This window comes from Eretmochelys imbricata, chromosome 1 (genome assembly GCF_965152235.1).
Source record: "Eretmochelys imbricata isolate rEreImb1 chromosome 1, rEreImb1.hap1, whole genome shotgun sequence".
NCBI lineage: Eukaryota > Metazoa > Chordata > Testudines > Cheloniidae > Eretmochelys > Eretmochelys imbricata.
In genome coordinates this window covers 64,735,129-64,755,765 of record NC_135572.1, presented here as the reverse complement: position 1 = coordinate 64,755,765, position 20,637 = coordinate 64,735,129, and the positions used below count along the sequence as shown (strand labels likewise).

General features: G+C 44.6%; 1 protein-coding gene across 3 annotated transcripts in view; it reads right to left on the bottom strand.

Moving 5' to 3' along the window:
• The window catches only part of ELF1 (E74 like ETS transcription factor 1), a 143,024-nt gene that overhangs the window by 95,054 nt on the left and 27,333 nt on the right, over positions 1–20,637 (bottom strand). The gene's annotated exons all lie outside the window — the stretch shown is intronic.

The following is a 20,637-nucleotide window of genomic DNA, read 5'->3' as shown; positions in this document are numbered from 1 at the left end:
CAGGGAGGCACGCCCATGTTGCTGTGGGCCCAATTACTCTGCTAGGTCAAACATGCAAATCTGCAGGTAAGAAGGGAAAAGAGAACAACCTGAATCACCCAGCCCCACCTTAGCTAGCAAGAGCAAAGGCCAAATAATCTTTGCAACAAACTAGAATGCAGAGTTAGTGCAACATGCTCTACTGGTTGTTTAAAACCACATTTTAGAAAGCAACTGAAAGGCATTCACTTTGTAAGAAAGCACTTAATTTGTCAAATGCTAACGAAACAAACAAATAATGTCTCATGCTTTTTCCCTAACAGCAGAGAATAGAAAAGTCACCGGTGCTGTCGATTGAAGTTGTTTAAAAAAAAAAAAAAAATCAAACAGGTGCATTAAAGCTTGTTATGTTTGGAAAACAATGGACAAAGAAGGGTTGGAACAATTTACATAGTGATATTAGATATGTCTTTCTGTGCTACTTCTTGACTGAATTAAACCTAATCTTTGTATGTGCAAAGAGACAATACACTAATTAGCCTTTTAATGTAAAACATTTTAATGTAAAACATTTTAATGTAATATTATAAAGAATTTAAAACACTAAAATATTAATAAAAAATTCAGAAATGATTCTGTCTTAAGATTGCATTATCTAACATTCTACTCTTTAGAAGACAATGGTTGGGGATACATAAAATATACAATTACATCTTACTATGTTCTAGTGACAGATATGGCAATTTCCTGCAATATCCTTGAAAAATCCAAATGAATTAAGTATAAGTAGCTTTGCAGTGCATTTTATTAAAAAATGTAAAGTTTATGTATTATTGTGGAATGGCATGTAGCCCTAGGAAGTGTTATTCTGCCAGACAAGAATGAATTTATGGGACAAAGTGAGATGGGTTTCCCAGGGGGACATGTATTCAAATATACCTCTTCTGGTTATGCAAGAACTCAGCCTTTTTAAGTTTCAACCTGAGGAGGGGACCTTTAGACCAAAACTGTATAAAAGAATGACTCACAGATTAATGGGTGTTCTTGTTCTAAACTAAGAGCTGTTAAGAACTTGTGAAGACAGAAAAACACCTTGACAGAGTTTGAAGGACTGAATCCTACCAGAGCTCTTGTTGGAATTGGGGGTGATCTCTGATAAGTTTATAAGTAGGGATGTAGATTCTTTTATTGTTATTAATATGTTTTCTCTGTAATGCTTTTACCCTAAGAATAAATGTGCTTGCTTATAAAGGGCTATGTGGTAACTTTTAACAGTGGGCAATTACACTGTTTATATTCTCTGAGGGGAACTCAAGGCAGGCCTGTTTAGGCAGTCTGACTTGCTGGGGAACTCAGCGTAGGGAGGGAACTGTGCAGCCTCGAAATATCCCAGTCAGGAGGGAGCCGTGTGTCTCTGCCCAAGAAAAGTGATGGCTGAGGAGACAGAAGCCTAAGACTGGGTGCCAATGGTAGACCCGGGAGAGGGGAATTCAGGTGAAGTTGCCTGAACTTTGATAGTTTTCTCCTATTTTTCTAGTTGAAATAAAACATCATTTGTCCCTCAGAAGTTATTTTCAAAGTCGTACCACCTGCCCTAAACAATGGGAGAAATATTTAAATTCTTAGGACCAAAATCTGCCCTATCATATACATGTGTAATTCCTACTGAAGTCAACTGGAACATATATGTATACCAAAGGAAAAAATATGGCCTTTGAAATTCTCAATTTTCAATGTGCTATTTATGTGATTAAACTAATGTGATAAATGACGGGGGGGGGGGGGTGGTAGGGGGAAGCTCCCTTTTATGGACACCCAGCCAGCCAGTTAGCTATAAAGTCTCTCTTGGTGGCTGCTTGCACTACCTGTAAAGGGTTAAAAAGTCCCCCAGATAAACACCTGACTAAAAGAGCCAATGGGAAGGCTAGAACTTTTTAAAATGGGAAAAAAACCTTTCCCTTTGTCTCTCTGTTGTGTTATCTGGGCTGTAGAGATGGGGGAAGCTGAAATGCTGTGTAAAGTTTGAACCAGGTATGAAAATTCATCATCCATACCTAGAAGAATTCATTGGGACAGGGAATGTTTAGATAGATGCGATTAGGGTTATTTATTTTATTTTCTGTAAGGCTTGTGGATTCCTCTGTGCTAATCCCAGATGCTCTTGTTTGCTTGTAACCTTTAAGCTGAACCCCCAAGAAAGCTATTTTGGGTGCTTAATTTTTGGAATTTTTTTTTTTAAGATTTAGCAAAAGTCTAAGTTCCAGATGTATTTTCTTTCTTTTTGTTTTTAATAAAATTTACGCTTTTTAAGAACCTGATTGGATTTTGTGTCTTAAAAGGTCTGTGCATATGTTTTTCAATTAGCTGGTGTCAACAGCTGGGTTTCCCTTTTGTTTGTTTTCTTCTCAGCTTCCCCGAGGGAGGGGTGGAAAAGCCAAGGGGCCTCAAGGAAAACTTCCCAAGTGAGTTATTCCAGGATTTGCAAGAGGCAGTTTTTCACTTGGGTGGTGGCAGCATTTACCAAGCCAAGGTCAGAGAAAAGCTGTAACCTTGGGGGTTTAATACAAGCCTGGAGTGGCAAGTATTAACTTTTAAAATCCTTGTGGGCCCCTACCTTCTGCACTCGAAGTGCCAGAGTTGGGAATCAGCCTTGACAACTAAATATTACTATCTACCCTGTGTTGAACAGTGTGGGTTTTCTTAGAGCTGTACAAAACACAGATAAGGACATTGTAGAGAACTTTGTGACGGGGGCTATGATTATATAAACACACAGACACAAAGGACTGACAAAATTTCAATCAGAACAAAAAAATAGGGAAGAAAGGGTTGTTTTTTTAATTGGGAAGATGTTAGTGTAGGCTTGATAGTGGACTAGAATTTGTACCTTTGAGGATAAAGAATCAATTCAAGAGGGATGGAGTCCAGTGCACTGGATATGGAGATCATTGCAAGCATACAGAAAGGCACAGGAAAGGCACAAAGACCACAGGCACAACAGAAGACAAGAGCAGAAGAGTAGGCAGATGTCTTTAATGCTCTGCACAATACAACAAGGATGAGAAACTTAAACTTAATTCAGGTTTCAGAGTAGCAGCCGTGTTAGTCTCTATCTGCAAAAAGAAAAGGAGTACTTGTGGCACCTTAGAGACTAACAAATTTATTTGTAAAAAAAGCATAAGCTTTCGTGAGCTACAGCTCACTTCATCGGATGCATGCAGTGGAAAATACAGTGGGGAGATTTATATACACAGAGAACATGAAACAGTGGGTGTTATCATACACACTGTAACAAGAGTGATTAGGTAAGGTGAGCTATTACCAGCAGGAGAGCGGGGGGGGGGGGGGGGAGGGGAGAAGAGGAACCTCTTGTAGTGATAATCAAGGTGGGCCATTTCCAGCAGTTGACAGGAACGTGTGAGGAACAGTAGGGGGGAAATAAACATGGGGAAATAGTTTTACTTTGTGTAATGACACATCCACTCCCAGTCTTTCTTCAGGCCGAAGTTAATTGTATCCAGTTTGCAAATTAATTCCAATTCAGCAGTCTCTCGTTGGAGTCTGTTTTTGCAGTTTTTTTGTTGAAGAATTGCCACTTTTAGGTCTGTAATCGAGTGACCAAAGAGATTGAAGTGTTCTCCGACTGGTTTTTGAATGTTATAATTCTTGACGTCTGATTTGTGTCCATTTATTCTTTTACGTAGAGACTGTCCAGTTTGGCCAATGTACATGGCAGAGGGGCATTGCTGATATCTGCTGGGAGAGCAATACAGCGGTGCACAGACAATCCAGGAAGTTATTGGAAATTGTAGGGGACAATTTCATGGTGCAAGTGCTGGAGGAACCAACTAGGGGCAGAGCTCTTCTTGACCTGCTGCTCACAAACCGGAAAGAATTAGTAGGGGAAGCAAAAGTGAATGGGAACCTGGGAGGCAGTGACTATGAGATGGTCGAGTTCAGGATCCTGACACAAGGAAGAAAGGAGAGCAGCAGAATATGGACCCTGGACTTCAGAAAAGCAGACTTCGACAACCTCAGGGAACCGATGGGCAGGATCCCCTGGGAAAATAACATGAGGGGGAAAGGAGTCCAGGAGAGCTGGCTGTATTTTAAAGAATCCTGATTGAGGTTACAGGGACAAACCATCCCGATGTGTAGAAAGAATAGTAAATATGGCAGGCGACCAGCTTGGCTTAACAGTGAAATCCTTCCTGATCTTCAACACAGAAAAGAAGCTTGCAAGAAGTGGAAGATTGGACAAATGACCAGGGAAGAGTATAAAAATATTGCTCTCGCATGCAGGAGTGAAAACAGGAAGGCCACATCACACTTGGAGTTGCAGCTAGCAAGAGATGTTAAGAGTAACAAGAAGGGTTTCTTCAGGTATGTTAGCATCAGGAAGAAAGTCAAGGAAAGTGTGAGCCCCTTACTGAATGAGGGAGGCAACCTAGTGACGGAGGATGTGGAAAAAGCTAATGTACTCAATGCTTTTTTTGCCTCTGTCTTCATGAACAAGGTCAGCTCCCAAACTACTGCACTGGGTAGCACAGCATGGGGAAGAGATGACCAGCCCTCTGTGGAGAAAGAAGTGGTTCGGGACTATTTAGAAAAGCTGGACGAGCACAAGTCCATGGGGCCGGATGCGCTGTGTCCAAGAGCGCTAAAGGAGTTGGCGGATGTGATTGCAGAGCCATTGGCCATTATCTTTAAAAACTCATGGCCATCGGGGGAGGTCCCGGACGACTGGAAAAAGTCTAATGTAGTGCCCATCTTTAAAAAATGGAAGGAGGAGGATCCTGGGAACTACAGGCCAGTCAGCCTCCCCTCAGTCCCTGGAAAAATCATGGAGCAGGACCTCAAGGAATCAATTCTGAAGCACTTAGAGGAGAGGAAAGTGATCGGGAACAGTCAGCATGGATTCACCAAGGGAAAGTCATGCCTGACTAATCTAACTACCTTCTATGACGAGATAACTGGCTCTGTGGACGAGGGGAAAGAGGTGGACGTGTTGTTCCTTGACTTTAGCAAAGCTTTTGACACGGTCTCCCACAGTATTCTTGCCAGCAAGTTAAAGAAGTATGGGCTGGATGAATGGACTATAAGGTGGATAGAAAGTTGGCTAGATTGTCGGGCTCAACGGGTAGTGATCAATGGCTCCACGTCTAGTTGGCAGCCGCTATCAAGTGGAGTGCCCCAAGGGTCGGTCCTGGGGCCGGTTTTGTTCAATATCTTCATTAATGATCTGGATGATGGTATGGATTGCACCCTCAGCAAGTTTGCAGATGACACTAAACTGGGAGGAGAGGTAGATATGCTGAAGGGTAGGAATAGGATACAGAGGGACCTAGACAAATTAGAGGATTGAGCCAAAGGAAATCTGATGAGGTTCAACAAGGACAAGTGCAGAGTCCTGCACTTAGGATGGAAGAATCCCATGCACCGCTACAGACTAGGGATGGAATGGCTCGGCAGCAGTTCTGCAGAAAAGGACCTAGGGTTTACAATGGATGAGAAGCTGGATATGAGTCAACAGTGTGCCCTTGTTGCCAAGAAGACCAATGGCATTTTGGGCTGTATAAATAGGGGCACTGCCAGCAGATCGAGGGACGTAATCGTTCCCCTCTATTCGACATTGGTGAGGCCTCTACTGGAGTACTGTGTCCAGTTTTCGTCCCCACACTACAAGAAGGATGTGGAAAAATTGGAAAACATCCAGTGGAGGGCAACAAAAATGATTAGGGGACTGGAACACATGACTTCTGAGGAGAGGCTGAGGGAACTGGGATTGTTTAGTCTGCGGAAGAGAAGAATGAGGGAGGATTTGATCGGTGCTTTCAACTACCTGAAAGGGGGTTCCAAAGAGGATGGATCTAGACTCTTCTCAGTGGTAGCAGATGACAGAATGAGGAGTAATGGTCTCAAGTTGCAGTGAGGGAGGTTTGGGTGGGATATTAGGAAAAACTTTTCACTAGGAGGGTGGTGAAACACTGGAATGCGTTACTTAGGGAGATGGTGGAATCTCCTTCCTTAGAAGTTTTTAAGGACAGGCTTGACAAAGCCCTGGCTGGGATAATTTAGTTGGGGATTGGTCCTGCTTTGAGCAGGGGGTTGGACTAGATGACCTCCTGAGGTCCCTTCCAACCCTGATATTCTAGGATTCTATGATTGCTGTCACATGTTGGCAGCATCTACCAATGTGATATATGCCACTATGCGCCAGCAATGCCCCTCTGCCATGTACATTGGCCAAACTGGACAGTCTCTACGTAAAAGAATAAATGGACACAAATCAGACGTCAAGAATTATAACATTCAAAAACCAGTCGGAGAACACTTCAATCTCTTTGGTCACTCGATTACAGACCTAAAAGTGGCAATTCTTCAACAAAAAAACTGCAAAAACAGACTCCAACGAGAGACTGCTGAATTGGAATTAATTTGCAAACTGGATACAATTAACTTCAGCTTGAAGAAAGACTGGGAGTGGATGTGTCATTACACAAAGTAAAACTATTTCCCCATGTTTATTTCCCCCCATACTGTTCCTCACACGTTCCTGTCAACTGCTGGAAATGGCCCACCTTGATTATCACTACAAAAGGGTTCTCCCCACTCTCCTGCTGTAATAGCTCACCTTACCAAATCACTCTCATTACAGTGTGTATGGTAACACCCATTGTTTCATGTTCTCTGTGTATATAAATCTCCCCACTGTATTTTCCACTGCATGCATCTGATGAAGCAAGCTGTAGCTCACGAAAGCTTATGCTCAGATAAATTTGTTATTCTTTAAACTTAATTCAGTAGCTGAATGGAAACAGTCCAAATACAATTATAGCTAGCAGTAATTAAACAACATCGACAGGCAATTAAAAAATAGTTGAACAAATAGCCACTAAACAAAATGGATTATTTTTATGGAAGTTACTATCTCCACTTGATTACTAGTTATAATTATATTTAATAATTATGATTAAAGTTTTATTTTTACTTGCACCCCTATGATTTCAGTGGGATCACAGCGGATGCAAGACTGGGCTGAAGTTGGCTCTCAATTTACAATTACTAGTGCAATTAGCCAGATGATTTTATCAGCTATATTTTATCAAGGTATTTTCCAGCCTACATTAGGAAAGGATGTGAAACAACAAGCTGATCAACAGTAGTTGGTTTACCACTCACCAAGTAAAGGTCACCAATGTCATTTCCCTCTAGTTCCATACCAAACTATACATTCATTTTCATTTCTTAGCTGAAAAAGGCCACAGTAGGGGTAACATTATGATGTCATTTTAGTCAGGGCATATTACCCAGCTCCTGGGGGAGGTATATTGTATTCTCTCTCACTTCATCCACATAATTCTAATACTATCCTTCATGTGCCCAGATAACCGGAAAATGCATTTTGTTCCTACACTGCAGACTCCTGTGCAGAGTGAAAACCCTGATAAATTTGACTCCGATGCACCTGGGTCTGTTTCTTTTAGAAATATTGTCCTATAAATTAGATTTCAGTATTTTGGATATACAGAGAATCTACATGGCATTTTAAGTCTTTTTTCTATGAGGTGGATAGTTAATTCTGCAACTGAAGTTACATCATTTTCCCTTCCAAAGAGCAGTTTTGCTCCAAGACATCATGGAGGAGAATCAATTTTAAACCATATGCAATCCTAACAGGGAATTTAACATTTATTACAGTAACTGTAACATATCTGTATATATAAATATATTTTATCGGACAAACCCTCTCTCTTACTGTTATTCAACTATGGTCAGAAATGACTTTGCAGTCAACCATGATCATAAACTATGCCCAATTTTCTCAGTGCCTCTAATTTAGTTGTGTTGGCCATGTTTTTTAAAAAGCATATATAAAATGCATTCGTATTTCATGTGAGGTTAAGCAGATGCATATTCACCATTACTGCTGCATTCGTTTTCTTCCCAATTACTAATGATAATTTTGGGCTCAATTCGATAATAATTAGCTTTTGCAGTTGTTCAGATGAGGATGTGACAGACTGGTATATTTCTATATCAAATTGTGAACTCTATTTTGTATTAGAAAGGCAGTGTATGCTATTGCTAGAGCTCTGGACTGACACTCAGCAGACCTGGGGTCCAGTTCCAGCTCTACCACTGGCCTGATGGGTGACCTTGGGTAAATCATTTCACTGCTCTGTGCCTCAGTTTCTCCATCAAAATGGGGATAATGACCAGCTTTGTAAAGGATGTTAAAATACACTTGTGAAAAGCTCTATATAAGAGCAAGGTATAATTATTACTATGTACTGAACATTTTGTCTATAATTGCACAAGGCAGCTTAGTGTACTGTATTGAATTGCAGGCAGTACCCTGTCAAGGCCAGACACATGAGACCTCACTGAAGCACAATCTCTGAGAAACCATGAATCTAGAGTAGGCAGACTATGGGCCAAATTCAGACTGCCAGACACTTCTGAATGGACTTATTATCATTTATTAATTATTATTATCATCATTTTCTCTAGAGTCTGGACCTTGACCAAGAAATTTGGACCTTGAGAAAAAATAATTGACTACCCCGATCTACAGCCATTGACTGATTGTCTGTCAAGAACTGACCAATCTGGAACGATGGACTTTTGACACAGGGTGGGGGAGAGGATGATTCAGGGGAGGAGCCTGGAGCATTGCAGGAGTCAGGGGATGCACAGGGCAAAGAGAGAGTCAGAGAGGATGCTGCTCTAAGCAACCATTGCCAAACCTGAAATGCTGACAAACCTTGGACTCACAGAAGGGGTGAGATCAGACTAGGGAAGGGTGTGTCTCAGGACTTTTGTTATTGTACAAGGCTCTGTAACTCCCAAAGTTTTTAAGAGTAAAGTGGTTGTGGTTAGCTATCATTTGTTAAGCCAGTATTCTTTGCTTTCCAGTCACATTGTCGCTGAAGGGTTAAACTAAAACCAGAAGGCCTACAGTCTAGGTGAGACTCTGAAGGATCATCTTTCAGTGACTTGGGGGGGACAGCTCAGGAGATTTGAAGCAATGGTTTTAGAATCTAGGGTGACTGGAATGCAGAGTTCCGTGTTTTAAGGAAGGGTGTTGGACAAGAGGTCAGTCTGGGAGAGAGAGCCCTATACATCCAGAGCTAGAAACAGTGACTAGTTGTGATGGAAGTAGGAACTGTCTCTCCTATTTTTATGAACTATCTTTATAACTCTATCTTATCATGTTGGTATAAGCAGAAGACATGAGTGGAAGACCCTACAAAGACATTGGAAATCCCAAGGACTGGGCAACTGACACTCATCAAGGACAGGCTCCCAGCAAGCTGAACATGTGAACTCAGGATAGCTTCACAGGATGAGAAAATGGGCGGAGGTGACAGGAGGTGGTGATTACAATTGGGCTCACAGAGACACCGGTCTCCAACCTAAGATGTAGGCTATATATACACTACCACTTATGTGGCAGAAACTTATATCATGCAGAAAAAAAAGAGAAGAAAACCCTGAGTGACGTAAGTTTTGCGAGCATATGTGATAGTGTGTACAGTGCTATGTTGGCGGGTAAGCTTCTCCTGCCAACATAGCTACCACTGTTCCTGGAGGTGGTTTTACTATGTTAACAGGAAAGCTCTCTCCCATTGGCATAGAGCAGTTACACGAATGATATTACACTAGCACAGCTACATCAGTACAGCTGTGCCACTGTAAGCTCGCTAATGTAGGCATGGCCTAAGACAAAAAGGAACAGGGGTGACAGGGCAAGGCTGTGGGTGGTCTATGTACACTGGTCAGATACCAAGTTGATGTCAGGAGAGAAGTAGCGGGGTGGAGTTCAAGCCGGGTCAGGATGCCAGGGAGTCAGAGTCAGGCACCAGGTTACAGACACAAGGCAAGTAGAAAACTCAGGGATGAACTGGGGTCAGAAGACAGAGTCTAGGGTCCACAGCAAAGCAAGGTCTGGAGCCGAAGCAAGCAGACACTCTGCATCATTGCTCAGATAGCTCCCTATAAAGACTTCCTAGTTTATATACCAGCATGAACCAATCAGTGGGCTGTGGGGGGGGGAGGGAGGGGTGGGCACTAGTCAGGTGCTGCTGGGCAGTACTTCCTGCAGTGTCTAGCTTCACAGGGTCCTCCAGCAGAAACCCAGCAACCCAGAACCCCCCTGCAAACCAGGTTCTAGTTCCACAGGCTCTTACAATAGGGCTCATCTACACGGCCCCACATTTCAACTATGGGGGGTTCGAGCTGCAGCATGCACTGATGGGCTGTGCCATAACGCCTCTCTGTGGATGCTGGTGGCGCAAACTAAATGGTAGGGAGTTTGTGTTAAAGTAGTCTTTCAAACAGCTCTATGCTGATGCGAATGAAGTACCTTTCAGTTTGCGCCAGCAGTGTTTACATGAGGGAGCTAAAGCATGCTTGTGTGCACTGCAGTTCACACACCCATTGTCTGAACAGTGGAACCATGTAGACATAAACTTGAGACAGCCAAAGGAAATGAAGATGGATTTTACAGAACCATGGCTCATGACTAAGACTACGTTTTAGTCACAGGTATTTTTAGTAAAAGTCACGGATATAGGTCACGGGCAAAAATAAACAAAAAGAGATGGCCTATGACCTATTCATGACTTTTATTATATACCACTGACTAAAACTTGGGGGGTGGGGGGGAAGACGGTCCGGGGGGCGCCGCAGGTGCTTGTAGTGGGGGCGCTGTGGATGCTCGGGGGGCATGTCTGGGGTGGGACGCCACACATACTCCGGGGGGTGCACCACGAATGCTGGGGGGGGAGGGTTGGCAGTGCTGGGGCAGGCTCCCTACCAGCTCCTGAGCTCCACGTGCTGTCTCCGCTCAAGCCCCAGTTCTGCACCTACCATTGGCATTGAGAGCTGCGGGGGCCGTGCCTGCCAGCAGAGGCAGCACATGGAGCTAGGAGCTGAGGGAGGGGAGCCCCCCCTCCAGATAAGCACCACCCCGCACCCCAATACCTAGCCCCGAGCCCCCGCCAACTCCTGGTGCGTCTGGCCCAGGGTTCTGCCTGAGCTGCTCAGGCAGCTCCTGGGCCAGATACACCAGCCGCTGCAGAAGTCCTGGAGATCACGGAAAGTCCTGGAATCCATGACTTCCAAGACCTCCATGAAAAACACGGACCCTTACTTATAACAGCCCTGGCTTTAGCCAATGTGGGCTATGTCTTAACCTCTGCTTCTCTATGGTAATTTAGGGACTTCTTGATGCTGTATTCCAATCAACTACTAAAGCCTACTTGGATTTGCAAGGGCTACATGGAATGACTTCAGATACTTGCTGAAGTGCATTGATCCCTGAAAGGAGTACAAGTCTCTGTACAGAAGTCCACAACAGTGGGACTCACAGGACAGACTTCACTATGAGTAACATGAGTTCTGGAACCCAAGGCTCAGACTAGGAGGCATTTAGGACACTTTGCTACATGGAGAGGCCAAGTGGGGCTCTGTCACACTGAACAGATCCTCCCAAGGGACTGCTTAAAGACTGGAGCTTAACATAGATCTTGTAAATACCTGACACTACTCTCTGCCCAGACCCAGTTATCTTAGAAGCACGTGGAACCTAGTTCCCTCTAAGCTGCACGGCTGCCTATTAAGCGCCGCACCGGAGCTCAGGGCTGCAGCAGGGAGAGATGCCTCTCCCCAAGCCCTTGACCTGGTGTGGTGCCCCTCCCCCGACCTGGCTTGGGGACAGGCGCCCCTCGCCCAGCCTGGACCTGCCACAGCCGGGCGAGAGACACCTCTCCCTCCCAGCCCTGGTGCTGCTGCAGGGAGAGAGAGCTGGAGGGAGGGGGGAGGAGGAGAGTCCTTTCTCCCCACTGTAGCCCCAGAGAGCCCTACTGCACCCCAAACCCCTCATCCCCAACCCTACCCCAGAGCCCGCACCCCCAGCCAGAGCCCTCACCCCTCCCCACTCCAACCCTCTGCCCCAGCCCTGAGCCCCGTCCCACACTCCGAATCACACATCTCCACCATATTGGTGCACATAACAAAATTCATTCCGCACATGGGTGGGAAAAATTAGAGAGAACCCTGTGTGGAACCCTAGCAGACTGGGTCCACTCATGACAGACTGATAACTATAAAAACTGGTCCTGGGACAGGATGCGACAGGAAGAAGCTCCTGGGTTCTGCCATTTAAATATAATTGTAAAGCAGCTCCCCTCTTTGGCATCTCTGGACTGTTACATTACACAATGATCCTCACCTCTTTCAAATTAAATCCTTGGCTGTGCCTAATCCAATTGCTGTGTATGATCACCAGGCACTTGATAATTGTTTCAGAGTCCCTCAGAAGGCATAAAACCCAGAGGGAAAGGTTCTTCCTTAGCTGGGATATGGACCTTTTCTTGCCATCACTAAGGAAAATGCCATATATTTGTATTTGCTTTTCCCATCAATTAGAGGCTGAAACCCCAATATTTAGTACTGAAAAAAAAATAAAATAAAAAATACAACCAACCAAGGGCATGAAGCCCGTCCAATGGACAGGTTAACTCAGATATGGGCAAACTACAGCCCACAGGCCAGATCTGGCCCGTGAGCTGTTTTAAGCCAGCCCGCAAGCTCCTGCTGGAGAGCCGTATTGGAGGCCGCACCACGCAGCTCGGCCCTGCTCTGGTGCTCCAGCCAGGGCGCCAGGTCAGGGGCCGCACCACGCAGCTCGGCCCCACTCTGAGGGTTGCGGGCCTCTCCACACTTAGGAGCTGGAGAAGGGACGTGCCATTGCTTCCGGGAGGCTCGAAGTAAGCGCCGCTCGGAGGCTGCACCCCTGAGCCTCTTCCCATGCTCCAACCCCCTGCCCCAGCCCTGATCGCCCTACCGCTCTCCAAACCCCTTGATCCCAGCACGGAGCACCCTCCTGCACCCCAAACCTCTCATACCCCAGAGCCCGCACCCCCAGTCAGAGCCTTCACCCCCCCCATACCCAAAGTCAAATTTTGTGAGCATTCATGGCCCACCATACAATTTCTGTTCCCCAATGTGGCCCTTGGGCCAAAAAGTTTGCCCATCCCTGGGATAACTGCTGCCTGCCCTGGTCTCAAAAATCTATGGTACTTACATGGCTCCCATTACTGTAGTATCTGAGCACGTCATAACACTGCTGTAAGGTAGGGAAGTTCTATTATCCCTATTTTACACAAGGCACAGAGAAATTAAATGACTTGCCCAAGGTCACACCAGATGTCTGTGATGGATCAGGGACTTGAACCCAGCTCTCCCAAGACCTAGGCTAGTACCTTAACCACTGGCCCATCCTTCTTTTCTGTACTTAATAAATAATAATATTTAAAACTGCTAAAACACTATTATTTGTTTGTATAAGGGTAGCACCTAGGAGCCCCAGTCATGGACCAGGAGCCCAATGTGCTAAGTACTGTAAAAACACAAAATAAAAAGATGGTCCTTTCAAAGTGCTTTACATGTATTAACTATCTGATCCTGAACATTCATGTCAGTTAAATAATTATCCCATTTTTTACAGATGGGAAAATGGAGACACAAATTGTAAGTGACCACAAGTTGTAAGCCACAAAATCCATGTCAGAGCCTAAATTAGAACTCAGGACATCCTATGCATCTAGATTCTTCTATAGATCTCATCATCATAGTATCCTAGCACATAATCCTGTACTTAGACCACACCCCACTCTTACTTTTAAGGTAGTTTCAAGTATTTATAGAGCCTCTTCTTCCCCTCACTTCCAAAGATTTTAGTACAACAGGATCTAATACATAGATCATGGAATTTGGGGTTCTGCCAAAGACAGCACGCGAGCCCATTTTTAATGGCACGCTGCTGCCTGCTGGGGTCCCGGCAGGCAGCAGTGTGCCATTAAAAATCCAGCCCGGCCCGCTCTTCTGCCCCCGCGGGAGGGGGCGGGGAGCGGAGGGGACAGAAGTTTGGTCCTGCCGGCTCCCCTGCCTCTTCCCACAGTGTGCTGGGTTCCTGCCCCTCCTCCCCCTCCTCCTCTTTGTCCCTCCTTCCCTGCCGGCCCTTGCAAGGAAGGGGGTAGAGAGGAAGCGGGAGCAAGGCCTTGGGGAAGCGGGGCATATCCCCTCCAGCCCCCTGCTGTGAGCACCCAACGACCCCAGCCCACACCCCCAGCCCTCTGCCCTGAGCTCTGCAGCCCCGCACACCCCCAAGGCCCCTTCGCTGAGCCCTGTACCCCCCTCATACACCCCCAGCCCTCTGCTTGACTCCTTCACCCCCCCAACACGACCCCAGACCTGACTCTGGCACCCCCATACATACCCAGGCCCCCCACACCCCATGCCTGACACCTGCACCCCCTCATATGCCCCCAGCCCTCTGCCCTGACTCTTGCACCCCCCACACCCCATGCACCCCCCCACCCCCACCCTGAGCACCAAACAGGAGCTCCTGCATCTCTGCCCCCCCCCAGATTCCCACCTGCACCCCTCCCACCAAATGGGAGCTGCCCAGGTAAGTGCTCCACACCCAAACCTCCTTCCCCCTCCCTCATTCTAGCTCCTGGCCAGACCCTACACCCCAACCCCCAGCCCTGTGCTCAGTGCACTCCCACCCTCAGCTCAGTGCAGAGAGAGAGAGAGGAAGAGAATGGCCAGAACCAGGGAGAAGGTAGGTACCCACTGTATGTGGGCAGGGCCAGGACCCCAGACCGGCAGTGGGCTGAGCGGGTCTGGCAGCCAGGATCCCGGCTCGCAGGAGCCGGCGGATGGAACCCCTGAGCGGCAGCAGGCTGAGCCACTCAGCCTGCTGCCGGTCTGGGGTTCCTGCTGCCAGCCCCTTGCCAGCCGGGGTCCTAGCCACAGGCCCTGCTCAGCCCACTGCCGACCTAGGTGAATGGAATCCCAGACCAGCAGCGGGCTAAGCGGGCCAGCGGCATAAGATCAACATTTTAATTTAATTTTAAATGAAGCTTCTTAAACATTTTGAAAACCTTGTTTATTTTACAATACAACAATAGTTTAGTTATATAATATATAGACTTATATAGAGAGAGACCTTCTAAAAAAAACATTAAAATGTATTACCGGCATGTGAAACCTTAAATTAAAGTGAATAAATGAAGACTCGGCACACCACTTCTGAAAGGTTGCCGACCCCTTCTTTAGAAGATGAGTAAGAGTGTTTCCGTTTAGAAAACGATGCAAAAAAGTTATTTCACAAGTCTACAGTTAAGCAACTTGTAGCCCTTACAAATTAATTGTATGTCTGTAAGTAGTGGTGGTGGGGTGAGGCAGATGTTTAAACTGACATAAATTGACAACTGAGGACTAAACTAGAGAGAAAAGTTCATCCTGTCTATACATTCAAGTTGGTTTTGTGTATTTCTAAAACTTCTTCTGCACAAGGATTTGCTTTGCAGTTGACTTTCATAGATCAGCCTCCCATATAGTCCTAATCATGACTTTGTACAGCCTTGCACAGTACAGAACATTTTGGGAAAATCTCTCTTGATTGGAGCTAAAGGATTTACACTTCATTTTTCAAAGTCATATTACAGCTGATTTGCTCTCATGTACACATATGCACATCAAGGCCAAAAATTTTTGAATGTGCAATCCTAAAATTACATACCTAAATAGATGTCCTAATTTTCAAAGAGTGCCAAGTACTGAATTCCCATTGTCTTGTCAACACTCAGCAGCTTTACCAAAATATTCCCACTGATTCAGTTGAACTATGTTAAAACTGGGGAAAGCCATAGGGTAGACAAGACACCAGAGGCTGGAACTGTTTTCATTACCATTTTAGTAAAACCTTCTAAAAAAAGTTTAAAATCAAAACTGCGGCAAAAATGTTTCTAACTGTACTCCATGCTTCTCACCAATTTTAACAGCAGTTCAGCTGAAGCAGTGTTAATTGTTTCAGTAAAGTTTCACCAGTGCAGACAAATCCATTTACTTTAATGGATGATATGGTTCCTCAGCATTTCTGAAAACAAGGCTGCTTAATTTTAGGAACCCACACATGAAAATCTCAAACCAAATTCCCGAACTAAAATATAGCAGTATTTGTAAAATTCAATTTCCAACTAAGTCAATGCCACTTTATGTTAGGGAATATTTTAAGACAACATAAACTATATTCCTATGGGGGGAGGAGGAAAAAGGGAAGACACATTAAAGCAGTGGTTTTCAACCTTTTTGGCCTCAGGAGCTATTTGTAAATGTTCATGGCCTGTCACTACCCAGTAATTAGTCCAGGGTTGGAGGCCCTGAGATGGTTTCGCTCAGGTTCTGCTCCCCTGGGAGGTTGGGTCCTGCCCAGCACTCACCCCACAGTGGCAGCTCCTGAAGCTTCTGTGCTGTGGGGCTGGATGGGCTTGGCTCTGTGCGTTGCAACCTCCAGGGTTGCAGCGCCGCTCAGGTTTGGCCCCGCTTCCCTGATTGAACCAAATTTGTGTGAATGGACTTGTGTCCTGGCTCATGGGGTTGCAGTGCCACTCACTCAAATTTGGCCTACCCAAACTCCCGTGATCATGACATCTGGGCCAAACCTGAGTGGCGCTGAGACCCCAGAGGTTGCAGTGCCAGGAGCAAGGATGCGTGCCCAACCAGCCCTGCAGGACAGGAACCACAGGAGATGCCATGCGACCCTTTGAAACGTTCTGGTGACCCAATTCTGGATCCCAACCCATTAGCTGAGAAACCCTAAATTAAAGGATATTTTTCCCTAAGTTGCGGATGTGGTTTTAGTTGTACAATTCCCAATTCTCTGAAAAGTATCCCTAAGCATTCATATCCCATGAAATTGCTTTAAAGAAACAAGTGGGATTTTCAAAGTGCTCAGTGTGGTGGAAGTGGGGCTACTCTGCAATAATTTATGAATAATGTATTGTGACCTGGTAGCTGGGGCATTTACTGTAGGACTATGTTCGTTTAGTTCAGTAGCAGATTGTGAAAAAAACATGCAGGAAAAAGGACAATGACTCCAGATACCTACCCATCCATCAGCACTTCGGGGACAATACAAGTGCCTTTTGCTTTGACGATCTACCTCCAACCCCCTACAGAGCTCACAAAACTCTTTTGTTTGCAGTGTTGTTGTACCGGTGTTGGTCTCAGGATATATGAGAGAGACAAGGTGGGTGAGGTAGTATCTTTTACTAGATCAACTTCTGTTGGTGAAAAACAAGCTTTCAAGCTGCACAGAGCTCTTTGTCAGGTCTGGGAAAGTGGCACCAGACCCCGCCATAACAACAGATGCAAAACTTGCAGATATGTTGCTACTGCTATGATGATCATTACACCCTCCCATCTCCCCCCGCCTCCCCCAAGACCCCTTTCAAGATCCATTGGTACTATACATGTCTATCACAACATGTGTTATATCTCATCGAGTGCATCAAATGCCCCAAGAACTGTATGGGTGAAACCAAACAATCACTAAGTTCTTGAATAAACTCATCTAGAAAAAATGATAAAAGACAAAACTATATCATCTGTGGATGAACACTTCTCACAAATGACAGGTTTCAGAGTGTGTTAGTCTGCATCCGTAACTTCTCACAAAGCTATCATTCTACACCTGACCTCTCAGTTCTTGTCCTCAAAGAAAACCAGCACAAGGCTTTCAAAGGATGAGCCTGGGAGTTTAAATTCCTAACTTTGCTAGATGCTAAAAACCATGGACTCAATATACACAGTGGTTTTGTGTCTCGTTACAACAATCTGTAACCCGTTAGCTCTCCTTTGTCCTATGACTGCAGCGGTGTTAACTGCCCACTTCACCTTGAATGGCCTCTTCCAACATGTGTTAACTCCTTAGCCTTAATCTGTTCCACCTTGTATTTAGCTATGACAATGATTTCCCAAGATTATCCCTTTCACCAACAGAAGTTGGTCCAATAAAAGATTTTACTTCCCTGTCTCCCTCAAACAGGGGTGAAAGAGGGCTGGTACGGGCCAGTACAGTGTACCAGTAAGGAGCCAGTACTGGCCTGTACTCATCCAATGTTAAAGCACCACAGCGGCAAAGGACCCTCCTTGAAGCCTCCTTTAATGTCGCTGCCCCTTCCCTCCTGTCGGCGGCCCTGCCGGCAGCGCTTTAACGTCATTGCCCCGTTTGCGCCTGCCCGGGCTGCCGACAGTGGGGGGCAAAAGGGGCAGCTGCCCCAGGGCTCGCGATTTAAAAGGGCCCAGGGCTCACGGCTTAAATAGCCGCTGGAGCTCCGAGCGGCACAGACCAGGCAGCACGGATGGGCTGGCTGTGGGAGGCTGACCCTCAGCTGGGCCCTCATACCGGTAAGAAATTAACATAACTTTCACCCCTGTTCTCAAACTTATTTTGGGCAGCAAGGTCCAAGCTTGAGAAGCTGAGAGCAAAGACCCTGACTAGTTCAGAAAGAAAAGGAGTACTTGTGGCACCTTAGAGACTAACCAATTTATCTGAGCATAAGCTTTCGTGAGCTACAGCTCACTTCATCGGATGCATACTGTGGAAAGTGTAGAAGATCTTTTTATACACACAAAGCATGAAAAAATGGGTGTTTACCACTACAAAGGGTTTTCTCTCCCCCCACCCCACTCTCCTGCTGGTAATAGCTTATCTAAAGTGATCACTCTCCTTACAATGTGTATGATAATCAAGGTGGGCCATTTCCAGCACAAATCCAGGTTTTCTCCCCCCCCCCAAGTTTGGATTTCTCCCCCCACTTTAGATAAGCTATTACCAGCAGGAGAGTGGGGTGGGGGGAGAGAAAACCTTTTGCAGTGGTAAACACCCATTTTTTCATGCTTTGTGTGTATAAAAAGATCTTCTACACTTTCCACAGTATGCATCCGATGAAGTGAGCTGTAGCTCACGAAAGCTTATGTTCAAATAAATTGGTTAGTCTCTAAGGTGCCACAAGTACTCCTTTTCTTTTTGCGAATACAGACTAACACGGCTGCTATTCTGAAACCTTTAGTTTTAATGTAATGCTTCCTGGTGCTCCTCACACATGAAACACTAACCTGATCTGCAAGACCACACCCCCTTGCACACTCAAATCTTTCCTCTAGGCCAGCTTCAACCATGACACTCTGCAAGAGGTTAGTCAGCTAATGGGAAGGTTGAGGAACAAATGAAGATAGATATCTAAAACATAAGAATTCAATATCAAGAGATAGGTAATCACCACCTTGACCACGTTACTTGTATTTTATATCTTTCCCCTACTTCTCGTCTGAAGAAGCTTACAATATAAGAAGACAAACAGGTAATTTGCTTTCCCTCTCATTTTAGGTACTACTGTAATTGAATTAATAAATGCATTATTCTAGTTAATACTATACTACCATTACATGGTAGTATAGTATTGATGTTTTATTAACAGGAGACGTCACTATTACATATTTGCTGATAAATGGTACAAAGTGACCTGATATTTTTGTTAGAATTATTAGGCATTCTGGGAAATTAGTGAGGCTCTACAGTAATGGTACATTTTTGTGCTGAATTCTCAGGTGGTAAGGATAAGAGGAGCAGCCTGCACTGAAAACGATACAAAATGTGCTTTACTTGTATGTTCTGTGTCCTACTTCATTATCTTTGCAACTGTGATCCAATACACAGTAAGTGGATTTTGTTATGTTTGTTGCCTTTTAAAGAGATCCAATAAAGTTGTAATGTCAGTTTAAAAGACTAGTTAAAACTACTAGATGCCCTGCCCATATTTTTAAGTGTTCTTTTCCCTGTAGTGCAAAAGGCCCATATAAATCATAGGGGAAATAAGTGTGGAAGTGAACCTGACTTTTCACAGAGTACTGTCAAGTGTACCTTGTAAACAGAATGAAAGTGAAAAATCCTACATTGTGACAATAGTAGTAAAGTTTTTTAGAAAGATGCGAGTTAGATGGTAACCCTTTAAACAGAACACTGATATGAGGATAGTCTCTAGCAGGACAAGTTTTAGGGAGCAAATTTTCTATGAGATCAAACAAATGTTCTGTTGCTTTAATAGGACATTCATATTTGCTCAAGATGCTTTGCTGGAACGATATTCAGTATCCATGCCTTGTCAATTATAGTTAGAGTTATTAACATGGCAGTTAAAGGTCACTCATGGCTCTCAGCATTCACACTCTGCCTGTCTCACACAATGGCAACCTGGAAATATTTAGAAATGTCTTATTAATTTTTAAAATACTGGTATTTTATAATCACTAGAAAAATGAAGGAAAACAAGTCAAGCGAAAGCATTACTAAAGAAGTGTACAAAATGAAACCATGTTACATATACAGGTGATTACATTAAGTAACATTTGGATACATTTTGTTTAAAACAGAATTGTTGCTTAACCAGAACGTACTGTATTGCAATCAATCTGTCCCAATTAAGTTGCTTCCATTTTACGTTGCACACATCGGTACCACAAGGTGTCCAGTACATTTTTGGATGTTGAAAGACATTAACAAATAATAAACACTTCCTGCAATCAAAATCAAGTGTCCACAGAAGAATTCTTCACAATTAGATTTGTCAGTATAAAAATCAAATCAAGAATGAAGCTTATGTTTGTCAAAGTTCATATGCAAGGAATGCGATTATTCATGGGAGAAATATTTGGTACAGTCTGAGACAAACATACAGATATGCACTGAAGTTACTGCATGGCAATGTTAATATTACTATTAGGCCTTTTAAAAGGGGG